Below are 20,287 nucleotides of genomic sequence, written 5' to 3'. Positions count from 1 at the left end.
AGGAATAGACACAAGAGTGAAATGCCTGCAAGCTGCATGGAAACTTTTTGAAAACACCATAATAGATGTGCAGACTAAATGTATACTCCAAATAAACAAAAAAAGGACAAAAAAAAATGCCACCGTGGCTAAACAATGAAGTAAAGGAGATGGCTAGAGGAAAGGAATTTTTTTTAAAAAATGAAGTGAAATCATGCTGAGGAAAATACAAACAAGCATAAATTCTGGCAAGTCAAGTATAATTAGGCAGCCCAGAAAAAGCATTTGAAGAGCAACTAGCAAAAGACACAAGAACTAACAGCATTTTTTTAAGTACATCAGAAGCAGGAACAGTGCTAAAGAACCTGTGGGGCTACAAGACAATCAAAGTGCTAAAGGAGCACTCGATGAAGACAAGGCTGTTGCAGTGAAGCTAAATGATTTTTTTTTGCATCGGTCTCCATTGCAGAGGATGTGAAGAAGATTCCCACACCTGAGCCATTCCTTGTAGGTAACAAATCCGAGGAACTGTCCCAGAGTGAGGTGTTAGTAAAGGAGGATTTGGAACTAATTGATAAATTAAAATCGTAATAAGTCAGATGGCATTCACCCAAGAGTTCTAAAGGAACTCAGATATGAAATTGCAGAACTACTAATTGTGATATGTAACCTATCACTTATATCAGCTTCCATACCAGATGACTGGTCCATACCTAAGGTGATGCCGATTTTGAAAAAAAGGCTCCAGAGGCAATCATGGCAATTATAGGCTGGTAAGCCTACCTTCAGTACCAGACAAATGGTTGAAACTATAGTAAAGGACAGAATTATCACACACATATAGATGCACATCATTTGTTGGGGGAAGAGTCAACACAACATCTGTAAAGGAAATCATGCCTCAAAATCAATTAGAAATCTTTGCAGAGGTCAACAAACATGGAAAAAAGGTGATCCAGTTCATATAGTGGACTTGGACTTTCAGAAAGCTTTTGACAAGGTCCCACACCAAAGGTTCTTAAGCAAAGTAAGCAGTCATGGAATAAGAGAGAAGGTCCTCTCCTGGAGCAGTAAATGGTCAAAAGACAAGAAGAAACAAAGGGCAGGAATAAAGGGTCAATTTTCACGGTGGAGAGAGGTAAATAGTGGGGTCTCCTAGGGATCTGTACTGAGACCAGTACTGCTCAACATATTCATAAATGATCTGGGAAAAGGGGTAAACAGCAACGTTGCAAAGTTTGCAGATGACACAAAATTGCTCAAGGTAGAGTTACAAAGAGATCTCACAAAACTGGGTGACTGGGCAACAAAATAGCATATGACATTCCATGTTGATAAATGTAAAGTAATGCACATTGGAAAACATAAACCTAACTGCACATAAAAAAGGATGGGGTCTAAATTAGCTGTTAGAATTCAAGAAAGAGACCGTGGAGTCATTGTGGACAGTTCTCTGAAAACATCTGCTCAATGTGCAGCAGCAGTCAAAATGCTAACAGAATGTTAGGAGCCATTAGGAAAGGGATAGATAGTAAGATAGAAAACATCATAATGTCACTATTTAAATCCATTGTATGCCCATACCTTAAATACTGCATGCAGTTCTGGTTGCTCATCTCAAAAAAGATATATTAGAACTGATATAAAGTAAGAGAAGGGCAACAAAAATTATTAGGGGTATGGAACAGCTTCCATGTGAGGACAGATTAAAGACTGGGACTGTTCATCTTAGAAAAGAGATCCCTGAGAGGAAATGTGATAGGGGTCTATACAATCATTGATGTTGTAGAGAATGAATAAGGAAATGTTATTTACCCCTTTCCCATAATGCATGAACCAAGGTAACCCAACGAAATTAAGAGGCAGCAGGTTTGAAGCAAACACAAGGATGTACTTCTTCACACAACACACAGACAACCTGCAGAACTAATTGCCAGGGGATTCTGTGAAGGCCAAAAGTATAACTGGGTTAAAAAAAGAATTGCATAATCTCATGGAGAATCGGTCCATCAATAGCTATTTGCCAAGATGGTCAGGGATGTAGTAACCTCATGCTCTTGCTGTCCCTAGATCTTGAATGCCAGAAGCTAGGACTGGATGATAAGGGATGAATCAGTCGATAAATTGCCCTGTTCTATTCATTTCCTCTGAAGCATTTGGCACTGGCCACCATCAGAAGACAGGATACTGGGCTAGGTGGATCACTGGTCTGACCCAGTATGGCCATACTTATGTTCTTATGGCCATATTTATGATCACTAACTGCCAAGTACACTTACATCACAAACACCATATTTACCCTATGACTTGGAATAATAATAAAAAAGGTTTCAGAGTAGCAGCCGTGTTAGTCTAACTGTCTGTGTTCACCTGCACATCTACCAATGTGATATATGCCATCATGTGCCAGCAATGCCCCTCTGGCATTACATTGGTCAAACTGGACAGTCTCTACGGAAAAGAATAAATGGACACAAATCAGATGTCAAGAATTATAACATTCATAAACCAGTCGGAGAACACTTCAGTCTCTCGGGTCACTTGATTTCTGATCTAAAAGTGACTATTCTTCAACAAAAAAAACTTTGAAAACAGACTCCAACGAGAGACTGCTGAATTGGAATTAATTTGAAATTGGATACAATTAACTTAGGCTTGAATAGAGACTGGGAGTGGTTGAGTCATTATACTAAGTAAAACTATTTCCCCTTGTTTATTCCGCCTTCCCCTCTCCCCCCCCTCCCCCCCGTTCCTCAGACGTTCTTATTAACTCCTGGAAATGTGCTGGAAATGACCCACCTTGATTATCACTTCAAAAGGTTTTCTCTCCCCCCACCCCACTCTCCTGCTGGTAATAGCTCATCTTAAGTGATCACTCTCCTTACAATGTGTATTTTTTCATGGTCTGTGTGTATATAAATCTCTTCACTGTATTTTCCACTTTATGCATCTGATGAAGTGAGCTGTAGCTCACGAAAGCTTATGCTCAAATAAATTGGTTAGTCTCTAAGGTGCCACAAGTACTCCTTTTCTTTTTTTAATGAAAAAGGTATGGACTAGAAGAATCTGAACCTTGAGAATCACAGACACCTTATATGAGGTAGCTCCCCATCATCTCTATGTTGAAGCTTGCAGACAGAGCATAGCACAAGATGCTGGTAGTGCAGAATAGAGTCTACTTTGTTAATATTGATTCTCCACCAAGAAATTAACTAGTCTGTTTAGACACTGTATGCTTAAGTAACTTTTAATGTGCCAAAAAGCTGCAGCCTTTTAGACTCTATGATGAAATATACTTTTCACCTTCTGAAAGAACAAAGAAAGCTGCCAGAGGATTACCCATTAAATTTAAAAACAAATCAACAATATACTAAAGGAATTACACACAGGCATTTGATAGGACAATTTGTGCAAAACTAAATCAGTAACATGCAATGTAAGTAAAACAGTATTGACAGAAAGTATTTTATTTGAGATTGCATTGCTGATAACCAGCCACATTGTTTCCTCCTTGGATGGTTCTTCAGGACATTTTATAAATTGCTTTTCTGTTCATATCAGTAAATTACTATAAATGATCAAGACCCAATATAAATTAATTAATTCATTTTAGTAACATACCCTTGCAACAAAACAATAATGGAAAGCAGCTGCAGTGGTAAAAGAATGGTACAGGAGCATAGTGGATCAGTTGGTTCAGCAACAGGGAAAGACAGTATTTCATACTATGTCTGCACTCCCCTGAGCGCAATAAGTTACACCGGCATAAGTGCTCGTGTGCTCAGCACTAAGTCGGCAGGAACGCTTCTCCTGCTGACATAGCTTATGCTACTTGAGGAGGTGTTTCTTTACGGAGAGAGTTCTCTCCCGTTGGCATAGAGCGTCTCCACCACACGTGCCACACTGGCACAGCACTGTACTTATAGACGTGGCCTCAGTCAGCAAGTTATCCACTTTACGAGTTTATTCGTGAGGTTTGGGAATTCACAAATTACAACACAGAATGAAAAAAGCTCTTGTATATTAGAAACCCTGCCCCCAATCTAAAATTCCTGCCAGCTCTGTCCTTTAACAACTAGGTGGTGAGTTCTACCGTCTCATAGGCCAGCTATCTAAGGCAATTTCTATACAGACTTGTCAGTGCACCCTTTTAAGAGCACTATTAGTATTTTAGTCTCCAGTCATGTCTAGTTACTCTGCCCTGTACACCCACGTAAACTCTAAACTGGGATTAAATTCTTTGCTTGATCCCTGGCTGCTGTTTCAATGCCATCTACCTCATTTATCCACACAACTATCCTTTCTCTGGATATGTGAGTAAAATCATTACTATTGTACTATGTAAAGTTTATGAAAAAGTAGGTATGGAAACAAGTAAATCCATAAGGCACAGCCGTTTAATATGGACATTATACTCCAAATTACTGGTAGGAGGGGACCCATCAGCTGAAGATGGGGAAAGCCTGCTGTACCCAGGACAGTTATTAGGGAGAAAGAAATGTCTGTACTTTTTTTTAAACTAAAAGCCTGTGCAATGAAATATGATTTGTTTCTGGCTCATCTGCCCTCTCTGTGGAAACAAACTGGATAGTTAATGACGACAGCTGCTAAGGAAGAGACACAGAAGCTGTTGGATTTGTAGACAAATCTGGTACTTCAGCTGGAGCTCATTCTGAGAAACCAGATGCCTTGACTAAGAAGATTGCCTGCATGGCAAATGAGCCAATTTGGATAATATACAACTATTTTACACTGTTTTCTGCTAGAGCCTGCAACAGTAGGACATGTTCAATGTTAATGTGTTTCCATTGCTCTGACTGGCAATTTTAAAATTTTGCCCTGTGTCTCCTGCATCTAACCTCTCCATCGGATGATCTCATCAAAAGCAGATTAGGCCTGCTGTCAAATATCATTGATCATCTCATGTGATAATATTAAGTGGTGGTTGTCTGATAAAGGTTTTAAAATGTTCATCAAAAATACCCTGAACATGTGCCAGTATTCACTATCATAGATAGCTTTGTTGTTTTAATGTTCTTAAAGGGTTGAAAGAGTTTTGGTTTTGTTAAGTGTATGAGACCAGGATGGTCTAAATGAAGGTTTGTTTTCCAGAAACAAGATAAAAAAAAAATTATGTGAAAGACAAATAAGTAACGGCACACCTTTCAGTATTTACAGATAGATTAAATCCTCCTTTTCCATGGCATTAGAGACAGTCAACTGGGACAAGGAGGACATGAGATTGTAATAAAATATCATAGCACTACGTAAAAATTAGAGAAGCTGAACTGCTTTAAAATTTGTGAAGTTACTTCTGAATACCGAAGCTACCCCCTTCACCAATATACAGATCGTATTGAGTTATGAGGAAGGACAAGGGTGACAATTAAAAAAAACATCATTACTCATTTCTGTACAGTATGAAACATCTTGATTATTACGTTACTTCCCTATGCTCACTCACAATTTTCTTCCCTTCCCTGTTTACTTCTCAAAGGCAAAACTTCAGAAGTGATGTTTTTAGAAGGATTTGAATGAGGCAAACAAATGTTTTATTTCTTTTTCATGAAATATTGCTCAAATATATGAAGCCTAATCATCATGTAGTCTGACCTTCTGCATAATCCAGTAACCAAGACACAGAAATAGACACATGTTCTACCACCTTCTCCCAAAACCTGAGGCAATGTAGGATGGATGGTTTACGGTTGGTATATGCTGGGCAGTCAGGAGAACAGGGACCGGAACTCCACCTCAGCCAACTGAACTCCCCCTTCTCTCTGGCTTGGCTCCCACACCCAGCTGGTGGTCAAGAGGGAGTGTCCAGTATCAATAGGAAAGCCAGATTCAGCTTCCTGCCTGCCCAGCAAATAACAGAGCAGCCTCTGGAGGCAGGAAACTGTACTGCGTCTGTCTCTGGAGCCTTAGCGGCTGAATGGCATCCAGAACACAGAAGGGGGAAGCCCAGTTCCGAATGCAGCCTCACACTCTCTTCTTCTCCCTCAATCTCAGCCTCCTTTCTCATCAGCCAAAAGCTCTTGGGTGAGGAAGGGAAACATGGTCCCATCCAGGGTAAAAGTTGAGGGGAAGGGAAGGTCATTCCCCCACCCTGAAAAAATAAGCCTCTATGAGAGGCAAGATACTGGACTGACTACATGCACCACTGGTCCAATTCAATATCACATTTCCCTTCCTCCACTCTTTAAATTCTCGAGCAAATAGGTAAATTCCCTGCAAAATAAGAAATGGGGAGGCAGAGAAAATCAGTTTTTAAATGCAAAAATCAGATTTTAAACTATTATTTTGTATGAGTGGATGACATGTCAGAAGAGTCATCCCCAAAGTGGAAATGGTAACAAGCATACATTTCCCCATGTTACCAAGAGTGAAAAAAATGTTGGTAGAGCTTTAGCCACTATTTGTGCACAGATAGATGGGTGCATTAGAAATATACTTGTATTTGAGATGTGATAGATGTGATCTCTAGGCTAGAACTGTGCTAGAACAAGTTCTAAGAAAGCAGGGTTCCCTGTTTCTCCATCAGCCTCTCCCCTAAAAATCACTTTTAGCTGTAGGACTTTCATATGTTTTTAGTAAGACAAACACATTTTACTGGTCACAATTCCTTTTTGTCTCAAGTGAAAAGTGTGAATCAATATTACACAAATGCAGAACGGGTCAGAAGATAACAATTCCATTTTGGCCCAACTTTTTAGAGGTTTTGAAGTTTGGTTTTGTTCCAGATTGGATCAAAAATAAAACCTTTCACATGTTTTTTGTGAAAACTGAATTATGTTGAAATTTCTAGTTTTGGATAGAAACCTGAGCTATTCTCTTCAACCAGAGAGTGAGTGGCTGGCCTAGGATGTGGGAGGATCCCAATTCAAGTCCCTCTGCCTCATTCAGAGCAGCATTTTCATCCCAGAATCTGAATGCCAGGGTCTTGAACCTGGGTCTCTTACATCTCAGGCCAGTGGCCTAACCAACAGGCTTACACAGAGGAGAAAAAATCTCGCTTTCTTTCTGCTTTGACAAAACAGCCTATTTCAACAAAATGAAATTTCATCAGAAATGAACTGATCAGCTATACATCAGAGAGAGAGGAAGAAAAAAGGTCATTTGTCCTATATACTGTGCATGTTGAGAACTTGGGAACGGAGAGAAGATGAGTTAGGAAATCTGAAGAAAAAAACCAAAACAAAATCATTTTAAAGTTTTAGGAATAATCAGTTTTGCCTCTCATGATTTTGATTTTTTCTAATCTTATTAACATGAGCAGGGGCTTTTTTAATTGTTAATTGGAGAAAAGAGTGTCAGAATAAAATTCTGAATGAATAGTAGCCGCCAGGAACTAAGTGCAAGGAAATATTACAAAACTGAAAGTGTCAAGGGAAAAATAGGGATGAGAAGTTAAAGGTGAAGAGAATTAAATTACTGCATAGTTTGTTCTGAAGTTCTTTCTTACTGATTTCCACTGAGGCACTGATGTGGAAAGGGCAGTAGTTTCACTATGCACTTGCAGTCTGATACCCCGAACAAATCTCTCTTTTCTAGAGGAGAGAATTGTTGAGATAAGGCCAAGATGGGGACTCCCCAGATTTTTCTGTTCCAGGATGTCTCTCTGTCTTTCAATCCAGTACAAAAGTCATCGTTATGAATGCTGCTATTACCATTCCTCTTGCTTTTCTCTGTTCCCTAGTGGACTATAATGAAAACTAGAATAAAATGTATTTCTAATAATGGGTGGTTACCTCTTTGCTTGTCAAGATGGCCGTTCATTCCACTTCTGCAATTCTGGAATCATTTTCTGTGATAACAATGAGAGCAAAAGGGTCAAGAAATCTGACTGCCTCTCGCTGAGATGGATTTAGGGTAAAAACAACAATTAAAAAGGACACCACAGAATACAATAAAATCAAGTTAGTGGCTTGCCAGGTCACTTTCCTATTTCCTTTTGAAATCAAATACTCAGTGTCTTTGATACTATCTGGTTTAAAAATCAGCATCAGTGACGATTGTAACAGTGGCCCTTGCTCCGACCATTTTCAACTAGTCTCCTCTGTCTTTTACCTTCTAAATTGGTATATACTTTGCCCCTGCAGGTTCTCCTTTCCACCTCCTTTACTTTGTGTTGTTGATATGGACTGCAGAGACAAACCACTACTTTACTTGAGGTTTATTCACTGTTCTCTCTTGTCTGGAAATACCAACACAGAAGAAGAATTTAGATCAATACATGGTGATTATTTAGTATTGGAGCAATGACATGAAATTAAGCCAAGTAAAATTTAGGCTGGTCATCGGGGGAAAGTTGTTAGTGGCAAGGTTTGTTGGACGATTTAATAGCTTCTGAAGGGAAAAGGTGGAAGTCCTATTGTTAGAATAATTTCAAATGATACTGAAAAAAAAATACCACAAGAGACATTATGGGAAACAATCCTAAAATGACCTGGGCTGGATGAAAGTCAAGAGGGACAGTGGATGACAGAGAAGAGAATTGTGGAATAGATTGGATGATGAAATAGACTGAATCTAATAAGCATTTTTTCTCTCTAGTTTCTAATTTTATTTCTCCTTGGACTTTTGCAAGACTGTTTGGTATGAAGATGGTAACTGTTTTTTGGACTTTATGGCTCTCATTCCCTTCAGCTCTGTGTAATTCATGTTACATGTTAATTTAATGTAATTAAGAGTGTTCAGAGAATATTTCAAACTCACAAGCTGCTAGTTTTTACTCAGGGTCCATTCATGGATGATGATAAGTGTTGTAGTCTCAACTCCCATTGTATTCAGTGTGGGAAAAGAGGGTGCTTATCACTTAGTATAAGGTGCACAACGACTGTCAGGATTTGGCTCTCAGTCCTTATTTGGGCCAACTCCAAAGAACTGGGTAAAAGCTGGGTAAAGATTTCAGGATTTTGCCCATAGTGAATAAATAAGGGACTGAAATTTTCAGAAAGCCTTTGACAAGGTCCCTCACCAAAGGCTCTTAAAGTCAGCTGTCATGGGATAAGAGGGAAGGTCCTCTCATGAATCAGTAACTGGTTAAAATATAGGAAACAAAGGTTAGGAATAAATGGTCAGTTTTCAGAATGGAGAGAGGTAAATAGTGGTGTCCACCGGGGTGTGTACTGGGACCACTACAGTTCAACATATTCATAAATGATCTGGAAAAAGGGGTAAACAGTGAGATGGCAAAAGTTGCAGATGAGACAAAACTACTCAAGAAAGTTAAGTCCAAAGCAGACTGCAAAGAGCTACAAAGGGAACTCACAAAAATGGATGACTGGGCAACTAAATTCAGTGTTGATAAATTCAAAGTAATGCACATTGGAAAACATAATCCCAACTATACATATAAAATGATGGGGTCTAAATTAGTTGTTACCACTCGAGAGAGATCTTGGAGTCATTGTGGATAGTTCTCTGAAAACAGCATTCCATGTGCAGTGGCAGTCAAAAAAGCTAACGGAATGTTGGGAATCAAAATAGAGGGATACATAATAAGACAGAAAGTATCATATTGCCTTTATAGAAATCCATGATATGCCCACATCTTGAATACTGCATGCAGATGGGGTCATCCGATCTCAAAAAAGATATATTGGAATTGGAAAAGGTTCAGAAAAGGGCAACAAAAATGATTAGGGGTAGGTAACGGCTTCTGTATGAGAAGAAATCAATAGGACTGGGATTTTTCATCTTGGAAAAGAAACAACTAAGGGGGGAATATAATAGAGGTCTATAAAATCATGACTGGTGTGGAGAAAGTAAATAAGGAAGTGCTATTTACTCGTTCTCACAACACAAGAACGAGGGGTCACCAAATGAAATTCGTAGGCAACAGGTTTAAAACAAACAAAAGGAGGTAATTTCTTCAAACAAGGCAAAGTCAATCTGTGGAACTCTTTGCCAGAGGATGTTTTGAAGGGCAAGACTATAGCAGGGTTCACAAAAGAACTAGATAAATTCATGGAGGATAGGTCCAACAATCGCTATTAGCCAGGATGGGCAGGAATGCTGTCCCACCCTCTGTTTGCCAGAAGCTGGGAATGGGCGACAGGGGATGGATCACTTGATAATTACTGTTCTGTTCATTCCTTCTGAGGCTATTGGCCATTGTTGGAAGACAGGATACTGGGCTAGATGGACCTTTGGTCTGACCCAGTATGGTTGTTCTTATGACTGATCTTGGTCCAGTGAACTCAATATCAGCTTGCTCTATCTCACTGACATTTTTCCCAGAAACAATACATAACAAGAGAGCAAATAATTATCTTGTGAATTGGCAAAACATATTACCTTTGAGTTATGGTTCCCATTTTATACTGAAGTTAAATTTTATTGTTGTTAACAGTTAATTTCCACATTGTCAAATGCTGTTTTAACAGTCAAAGGCAGAATATTCAAATACCCTCATTCATATGATCTCAAATAAATGTACACGTGTAAAGTATCTCACTGCCCATTAAAACAATGTTAATTCAGCCCAACTTCAATCTATAGACAAGAAACCACTTTACACCAATCCACAGTCAACATGGACTATAAATCCTTACGAACCACAACCAACCCACAATATACCATATTGCCCACAGACCTTCATCTGTGATACAACTAGAGAAACCAACACAGTGTATCTCTTAGCCTCATTGTTCCAACAAGAGTCAACTCTTCCCCTTCCCAATACAATTAGTGACAACACCACATTATATCTCATTCTCCACTGGCCTGATAATGCGGAGTAACCATACCTGCCAGTGAAATAAACAGGAGCTATGGGTTCTCTGCATGTAATACAATCAGACCTTATATTCAGTTTAAAATTTTTTATTCCTATACACCATCCACCTTTGATGCAGAAAGTCCAATCCACCTACCCCATATATGAAGTACAGGATCAATATATTTACTATAAATACTCTTCTCCCTCCTCTCTATCCCTGATGTAAATCCTAAACCTCATCTTCCATATATAGGCTCTATATCCCTCTTTACACAGTTATTTAGCATGAAGTTTGTGTAGAAGTAGAGATGCCAGCTGAACATAGTAGGTTTTCATTTCTGGTCAATGATTTCAGAAATTTCTCTGTTTTAGTTATGATGAAGGAATATTCTTGTTAGGGGTATGTTGGATGGGTTTATTGAGGAGTAGGATTTTTAGAATGGGCAATGTAATATTTTATTCTTTTACTTTTAGTCAGTGGTTCAAGTAGATTTTAACTCTTACCAGTACGGTACCAAGCCCCCGACCCTGCCCCCCCTTCATGAAAAATGTTCCATGACTAGAGTCCTGTGCAGATACTTATTTATACCCATGGATACGGATCTCCATGGATAGAAATAGGTATCTACAGGGACTCCCGGGAACTTCAGCAGCGAAAGGAGTAGAACGTGGGGCTGCCGCTCCCAGAAACCAGCGCCCCACACTGGCAGCTCCTTCAGTGCGGCTATACCACCCCCAGCCTTGCTCCCAGCCCTTCCACACAGCTGCATCTCCTGTCTGGGGTCTGTACAGCCCCACCAGAGGACAGAAGAACACCCCACATTCTGCTCCCTTTGCTGCTGCGGTTCCCCAGAGGGCCCTACGGTTCTGAAAATGTGTCTTTCCAGTACGGGTACCGACAGTAAATGTCTTAATGGCATGGCATACTCAACTGTACCAGCTGACTTGCACCACTGCTTTTAGTAAAAAGATTAAGAGATTTACAAAAGTAGATCCATATTTAGTTATCTTTAGTTACCATACATTTAAATGCACTAGATTTGAAACTATAATATTTCTTGTTATACCTATTTTAACCTCCACTTTAAAGTAGCAACCTTAGCTGAAAGTTAAATTAACAATAACTATTTGCATGTCTGTGTGGTGATGATGGTGATTTAAAACCATCTCACACACATTTGACTTGCATTTGCAAGTTCTGAAAGAAATTAGAATGATTCATTGTGTGTGCACTGCTCCTGTGTGAATGGTATTAATTATCTGACTTAAAATTATGACAATTTTTGGGTCAGTTCCTGTAGTAAAAAACATGTGGGTGTTAAAATGAACATTACAAGGAAACAAAGGAAAAGTCTTTGCAGAGTATGTACGTCAGCTGCAATTTACAATGATAGATGTTAGCATTAAGAAAATAAATTGTGTGAGTAAGGAAGCATAACCCTTACTTAGTGCAAGACAGTTTAAAATGTTTGGTCTACAGAACATACAGCAGCTGAAAAAAGAATGTCAGGTGATTAATTTTTAAACAGATTTTTTTAGGACCATAGTATATGAGACTCAATTGCATATGAAGCTGTCCAGAAAATTTGGTGTCATTGCATTGTAAATTTAGGGTCAAAAATTTCTAACTCTCCTGAGATTTAAGTTGTTGTTAAAACACCTGGGTTTTTATACTTCTCAGGTTGACAGCAGAGGTATACAATTATAATGCATTTTTGCATCAATGCCAAAGTATTACTGACTAAAACCTAGTCATATTCTTGGAGGATGTATTTTAACTGTGCCAAAGCCACAGGGACTACTTTAACAGCCTTTAATAAAGATGTTCATGAAATCACTGAAATCCACTGTAGAACCTACAGTAGGTATAGTTTCCAAGTCAGATTTTCAGCTGCTGTAAATCACTGTAGCTCCATTGATTTCAAGCGGGTTCTCCTGATTTACACCAATGGAGGATCTGGCCATCTCCCCGCTCTCACCTCCTTTAGTAGTATTCAGTTGCCGTTTAAACCTGTATGTTTTTTATGAAGCCCTCTGAACTCCTATGTTAATACTGAATAATTCAACTCCTAAAAGAAGTACTCACAATTTGTTTTGCAGTTGTCTATAATAAAACACTATCTGTATTAAATCAATGGCAGTTCATCAATAAATTATAGCATGTAAATACCTTTTGAACTACTAGCACTACAAGTGGCATTACACTATTGATTTTTCATTCTGACACGTTAGTAGAACCCGGTTCGACCGAGCTTTTGTTGAAGCTAAGATCAGGATGGATCTATTCAATAAAGAGTAAAACAAAACACTGATTTACTGGTGCATCAACTTAACTACCTAAGGGACCTGTTCGCAGATCAAATTTCATAGGAGATCAATTCCTGGTGTTACAGAATAGATTGAGAAATGCAACCACAATAATTAGTAGCAATTTTGCTCTCTACTAACAGGGGAAGTTACTTTATGAAATGATTACTCACACGGGAATATGTGAGAAGAAAGTCATAGGAAAGGAAAAAAAATATAAGGAAGTCTTTCACAGTGCAGATACTAGGTTTTATGCCACCTGATGAGCAGTCAACATGGAAAGGTTTCTACCACTAGCAAACATGTCGCAACACTACATAATATTACACACAAACAGGTGCTGCTCCAGATGATTCAACAGAAGACAGGAGCAGAAACAAATACATAGTTTTTCTAGATTCCTATTTCCTTTACTGTGTTATATGATCAGCCAAAACAACACCACGGCCTTATGCATAATGTTACCTACTCAAAAAGAACTAAAGTTTCCCAACTCAGTTGAGAGAGAAAATTGGGTTGGAGATCTCTTAAGATAGGGATCCTTCACAAGAATTGTATGGGCATGGTCAGAAATACTGGATGAAATCCTGACCTCTTTTAAGTCAATGGGACTGAGTATTTTGGCTTCCAGTTTCAGCTGAGGCCAGGAAGTGGAAAGACCCCCAAAAATGAAATACATGTTTTGCTGTAGTCTCCCAGCATTTATTAAACATGACATTGAGATAGTATTTGTAGACAAGTGTGGCACTGTATGTGCTTTCAGCTTCAGTTTCCCCTAATGTCATAAATAAGACCATCAAAGCTTCACAGAGGAAACAATACCTTCTTCTGAGGTGTCCAGCTTATCAACCACAGACCTAATGAAAACACAAGCAAACCCTCATCCCAGCCTCTTAGCTGCAAGACAGAGTCAGTCTTAGTTTATTCATTCCCACCTGGATCCACCACTTGCCTCCTGCAGGGTTCTGTCCGCTGAAGTCCCTTATCTGAAGTCAGGCCTCTTGCCAGTACCTGGGAGGATCCTGTCCCAGAGTCAGGAGTCTGCAGAGATCTGACAGCTACACTGGGGCAGTATGTAGTTCCTGACAGGCTAGGCTTCCTGGCACCGTGTGAAAGTTCCTTGTCCTTCAGAGCACACCTTCCAAGGCCCTTCCTCTGATGAGCTCTTCTCCTCAGTTCTCCTGGGAGCTACTTTCCTCAAAAGCTTCCTGTCTCTAGGAATCAACTAAGCTGAGCCCTGGTAACCCTTTATCAGGCTCATTAGCTGCAAACCAGCCATTTAGTGATTTAATTACTTCCTTCTGGGTCTGAGTTGGCTGGATGCACCCTTATAGGAGCCTGTCACAGGTAGGCTGGTTCCTGTCTCCTATTAAAAGGCCAGCTCCCATGATATATAAGCTCCAATTTTGGGGTTTTTTTTTAAATCTCTTTGTTGCACTTTTTTTTTGGGTCAACCAGTAATGGAGTACTCATTTAATATTTGATTTTTGAGGATTTTTTATTTTTGAGGAACGTTTAATATTTGAGGATAAAACGCTACTCATTTAAACCAACAGAAAAGCAATGAGATATAAACAGTCCCTACAATTCAGCTTTTGACCGACTCATCTATGTTTCAAAATATCCAATTTTCCATTAATAGGATCAGTTATTTCAATTTAATTCAGCATTCCATTAAGCATTTCCCCTGTATGTCACTAGAATACTGTCTCCTTGGTTTTTTAAGGTCTATGATGCCGAGATACGATGCAATAACACTGTGATATTAAAAACAATCAGTTCCAGACTCCCCCTCCCCAAAATGGCAAACTCCTCCGAAAACTGAAACCAAAATGGATCCAACACCCCTGCATCCATGTTCACTAAAATGCAGTTAGTTTCCAAGTTAATCTATATTTGAATTCTCTGTGTAAACTCTAGATGTAAATTTAAAGCAGAGCTCTGTAGCCCTCTTTAGTTGCCTAAGAGTTCAATTCAGAATACTTTTGAAAGTTTGCTTCAACCATTTCCTTTAGCTGTTGGGCTCTGCTGCTTTGAAACCTCTATGATATGCAACCTACATGTACAGGGGAAACTAAGCCTTTTTTCTAGCACATAGAAAAGCAGTATTATTGAAATTCATTTAATATTTTCATTGGCTTCTTTATGGTGCTCATTACTGTAGTATATATGCCCCTTACATTAATTAATTTATCCTCATAATGCTCCTTTCCTTCCTCGAAGTATCACTATCCTCACTTTTAAATGAGGCACACAAGTCAGTGATTTCCCCAAGGTCACAGGAAATCTGGGGAAGAGATGAGAAGAGAAACCAGACAGAGTCCGAATCAACAAATGTTTCTGAAGATCACCTTCTTTTGAGAAATAAGCCTTGTTAAGTGTTTTAAGAGAGAAAACACATCAAAAAGTCAAATTTCCATCAGGTCTTCAGACTTCTACTTGAAAAGAGGGTTTGCAAAATAAGATCAACCAATAAAAGTACAATATTTAGAATACTCCTTCAAGGAGTGCAGAGCAGCAGTATCTGCAGCTTAGGGTTACCATATTTCAGGTTCCAAGAGGATGCTGCCTGGGAGGAGGGTAGCTGGAGGAGGGAATAGGGGGGTACAGTTAAGGGTTCTGGAGGGGGTACAGGTAACTGGGGTATTCACTGGAGGCGGGGGGACAGTGTCACTCCCTATCACATGGAGGCAGGGTGGATGGCGCAAGCCCAGGACGCACCATCCGTCAGAACTTCTCTGCAGGACCTCCTTCACAGGTTTGGGACCCACGGGCTGGGTGGTGGGGAGGATCTGGCAGCGCTGGGAGCAGGGAAATGGACCAATCAGCTGTGGGTGCAGGAGAGAGACCAATTGGGAAGCAGACCAATCAGGGCTCTTTCTGAGCTGCAACATCTGCTGTGCACAAATCCTGGACAATGCCAGTTATTTGAAAAATCTACACAGACAGAGAACAGAGCCTCCAAAAAAGAGGCAATGTCCAGGAAAACCAGGATGTATGGTAAGTCTACCCTTTCCCACTATGCTGAGTTCTTTTCTGTACTATATGAAGCTGCCCTGTCTTCTTACACTGACCTTATAAAGAAATTTCTCTGGGTCCTAGCTTCCCATCTCCCAGAGAGAGATGTTGCCTCCATTTGTTAGTGGACTTGGGATATGTTGGAGCCATGACCACAAAGGCCCCTGAAGAATCTGCAGTCTGTCACACGCAGCCCTGAACCTTAGCCAGAATGTGATCCTTTGGCTCTATGAGCTATGAAGCGTCTATAGGATTTAAGTGACCATTTTCCTGTCTGAGGCAGTTCCCTAATAACAGAACTAGCCATAGGTGCCAACTCTGTGAGTGCTCCATGGCTGGAGCACCCATGGGAAAAAATAGCATGTGCTCAGCACCCACCAGCAGCCCCGCCGATCAGCTTTTCCCCCTCCCTTCCAGCACCTCCTGCCCATCAAGGACCAGCTGTTCAGCAGCATGCTGGAGGCACGGGGGGGGTGGGGGGGAAGGGGAAGAGTGGGGGCAGGAAAAGCAGGGGTGGAGGTGAGAACAGGCAGGGTGGGGGTGGGGCCTTGGGGAAGGGGTGGAGCAGGAGTGAGGCCTGGGGCGGAGCAGGTGGGTCGAGCACCCCCAGGGAAATTAGAAAGACAGCACCTCTGGAACAAGCATTGACAGTGCTAGGTGAGACATTCTCGCCGTATTTCTGGACCAAAAGATGACAAGTACTATTTAAAATTTTACAAAGATTAGAAAGCATGTCTTACAGAAATAAGACTCAAAGAGCTTAGTCTATTTAGCTTAACAAAGAGAAGGTTAAATGGCTGACTTGATCTCAGTCTATAAATACCTACGCGCGAACAAATATTTGACAATGGGCTCTTCAATCTGGCACACAAAGGTATCCAATGATCCACTGGCTTGGAGTTGAAGCTAAACAATTCAGACTGGAAAAGGGTACATTTTTAACAGTGATGGTAATTAACTATTGGAACAATTTATCATGGGTTGCAGTGTATTCTCCATCACTGGCAATTTTTAAATCATGATTGGATTTTTAAGATGCTCTAGTTCAAAAAGGAATTATTCTGGAGAAGTTCAATAGCCAGTATAAGGAAGAAGGTCAGACTAGATGATCACAATGTTCCATTAAGCATTTCACTAATCAGTTTCATTAAGCATTCCACTGGTCCTTTCTGGCCATGGAATATATGAAAATATTGAAAAATAATTAGGGCTTGTCCCATTTCCTGTCCAAATAATTATGACAGGCATCCATTTTTTTGCAGTATGCTCATCATACATATATTAACACACACTAAGACCAATATGTTCAGTTCTTGTGAAAGCCACAGATCATAAACAGTAACTGGACTCCTCTTTATCTATAGTACCTGTATGACAGAAAATGGCAATAAGTTTTCCATCCCACATAAATGCTTCAACTGTGAGACAGAAAACCACCATTAGGAGTAAGAAGGGAGTTCATTCTCTGTAACCAATTTAGTACTTAATCCTACTCACATTGAAAATCACCAATAAAACTCCTATTGACTTCAGTTATGTTGGACCAGGCTCCTAGTCTCCGATAAGGTTTCCAGCAATCATGACAAACTCCACTGAATTCATTTCACATGGGCTATTGATGGTAATGGATTTTCATCACTGCTAAACTGGGTCATGTTTGGTAATGGGACATAGATCCTTTCACTCCCAGATAGTTAGTTCAATCAGTCAACCATCTAAACCAACTGTCCCACTACTAGTTAAAAGCATGAAAGTAAGAAAAGCTTATGAAGCCCAAGGTGCATTTCAGAGTGCTATTATTTCTATAATTTCTTTAAGTACTTTTTACCATCTTAGCTAGTTCAAATCTCTAACAAATGTGCCATTTTTTCAGGACGGGGGATAAATAATTCTTACACAAGTCAATTCTCAGATTCTCACAACAGAGTTAACTTTATTCCATTTCATTTTAAGATTGGACTAATTTCATGCTACTTTATAGGATTAAAAAATTGTGATCATGAAAGTGGGATATGTCATACAATTGTCACTTTTTCTGTCTATTTGTCTCCTAATAAATATAGTAGTCATATGCATTTTCCTTCTGTATGAAGGAATGAGAGAAACAGATAATGCAAAAATATGAATATATTATCATAACAAAGACCAAACCAAGAGCTGAAAATCAACAGTTAAATCAAAAACATTGAGTATAATAGAAGAAAATAGTACATCATCACAAATCAAAACTGTAATATCAAACTGATATATATTATAACACGTCTTTTGACAGTTTAAGATAGCTGTAATAGCAAGGTTCTTAACTCAGATGTTCCATTAATACAGACGATGGCAGACATCAGCAAAATTCTCAGACATCTGTTGTCTTCCATACTTACCCTGAATTTTTATCTCTAACACAGAATGCAGTGAAAACATAAGTTTCACAATTCATTGAGTTTACTGACCCAGCTTTAGTTTATAGATTTTTGAACTTTTAGAAGCTTTTCGGAGCGCTCTCAAAAGCTTTAGTGGGCTCTTGAAATGTTCACTCACCCCTGCTGAAAAGATACATTTTAGCCAGTAGAGTTGCTTAATGGAATAATGTTTGGCTGTGCCCCTGTGAACTCTGGTTAGTGTTTCTTGTGTCACAAATGAGGATAGATTTTGATCTTTAGATTCTAGCAGTCTGTTTCCAGAACAAAATTATGGTGTCAAAGTCAAGATCACCTGCACCAGGGAATATATAACTGGCTACTTACATTCCACTGGCCCACATTAAACACAGGGCAACAGAATTTATAACAGTTTGCTAGTGGAAATGTACAAGTTATAAACTCTGCCCTTACCAAAGTGCCCCAGTTTTGTTTTGTTTTTCCCAGGGGGAAAAACACACAAACGGCTTATCTATTTGTCAAAGTTTTTTAAGACAAAAGGAGAAAAAGTTCTCCATGAACTCAGTAAAGTTCCTGTTCTCTATCTGTTCCACTTGTACACTCAATGATGAATAGCTTTTCTACCAAACTAGGATTGCCCTTTTTCTTCATTTAGAAATCTCTTCAGGTTACAAACTCTAATTTTATCCACATAATTCCACAGTATGTATCCAAGACAACCTAACTTCAGTTCTCTCCCTCGAATAACCAAAATGCTTGCTTTATTTTTGTTTCTTTTAAAGTAAAAAATAATGTATTTCTACCAGAAAAGGACAGCATAGTTGCAGCAGAGAGTAGGCCTTTCTAGGGTTAGTACAGTTCAGTACTGAAGTCAAGTGTTTTGAATCCTGAAAAAGAGTCTTTACTGAAACCTATTATTTTGTAATTCCTGTTCCAGTGTCTAGAAATAGATAGGTTGGTAATCAAATATTATATCTTTGATGATACTTTTTTTTAATATTACGTTTCATTTATGTGACTTAGCTGTTTTGTTGCAATTTCGTCAATTAACCTCAGGTTTAACATATTTCTGATATAATGACTGTGGATTCTTCTCCCAGCCGTGGCTCCACAGGCAAGTACCTCCTGACTTGGAGGGGGGAAGGAGGGGGAAGAGGGAAAAGGGAAAAGCAGCGAGTGATGGGAGACAGGAAAGAGGAGTGAATGGGGGTGGGGTCTGGGGGAAGAGACAGGGCAGGAGAGACTCTGGAAGTCCTGTTTAAGTATCCCGTTTTTAAATATTACAAAGTTCGCAACCCTGTGCACAGCTATGATTGCCAGCAGTTATAAAGTTACAACACAGCCCTTTATAAGCAAGCATACTTATTCTTAAGGTAAAAGCATTGCAGAAAAAAAACATATTAAAACAACAAAAGAACCTACATGCATGCTAACAAGCTTATCAGACATCATCCCTCAACTCCTTCAAACTTAAAAGAGGGATCTTTTTTCTAGTTACAAGTTCACAATAGCCTTAGCTTAGAACTGGCACAACCATTAATAGTTCAGTCTTTCCTTTGCACAGGTTGGGTCTTTGGCCTTCAGATTCCAGGAATGGACACTCAGCAAACAATGGTCCTCTCTTCAGGGTGTAGCTTTAAAAGGTTGGGTTTTTGCATACTCAATGAGAGATGGAAAACTTGCATTCACCTCTCTCTACAGAGGTTACATACAACCCCAAACCACAATAATGTATAACTTTTGTATTTAATACAATGAATTCCAAAGATACTTAAAAACTTAATTCATTAAGGTTTTTCAAGGCTATGGCAAGTTCCTGCAATATCAGTCACATCCACTTCAGATACTGCATCACAAGAAAACTTTACATGGGGTATAAAAG

At 39.4% G+C, this 20,287-nt stretch overlaps 1 protein-coding gene across 3 annotated transcripts in view; it reads right to left on the bottom strand.

Moving 5' to 3' along the window:
• MGAT4C (MGAT4 family member C) overlaps positions 1 to 20,287 on the bottom strand; it is a 685,173-nt gene that overhangs the window by 564,477 nt on the left and 100,409 nt on the right. The window lies entirely within an intron of this gene.

Source organism: Lepidochelys kempii, chromosome 1 (genome assembly GCF_965140285.1).
Source record: "Lepidochelys kempii isolate rLepKem1 chromosome 1, rLepKem1.hap1, whole genome shotgun sequence".
Taxonomy (NCBI): Eukaryota; Metazoa; Chordata; order Testudines; family Cheloniidae; genus Lepidochelys; species Lepidochelys kempii.
Note: the sequence above shows the minus strand (reverse complement) of the source record. Positions and strands in the feature narration are given on the sequence as shown.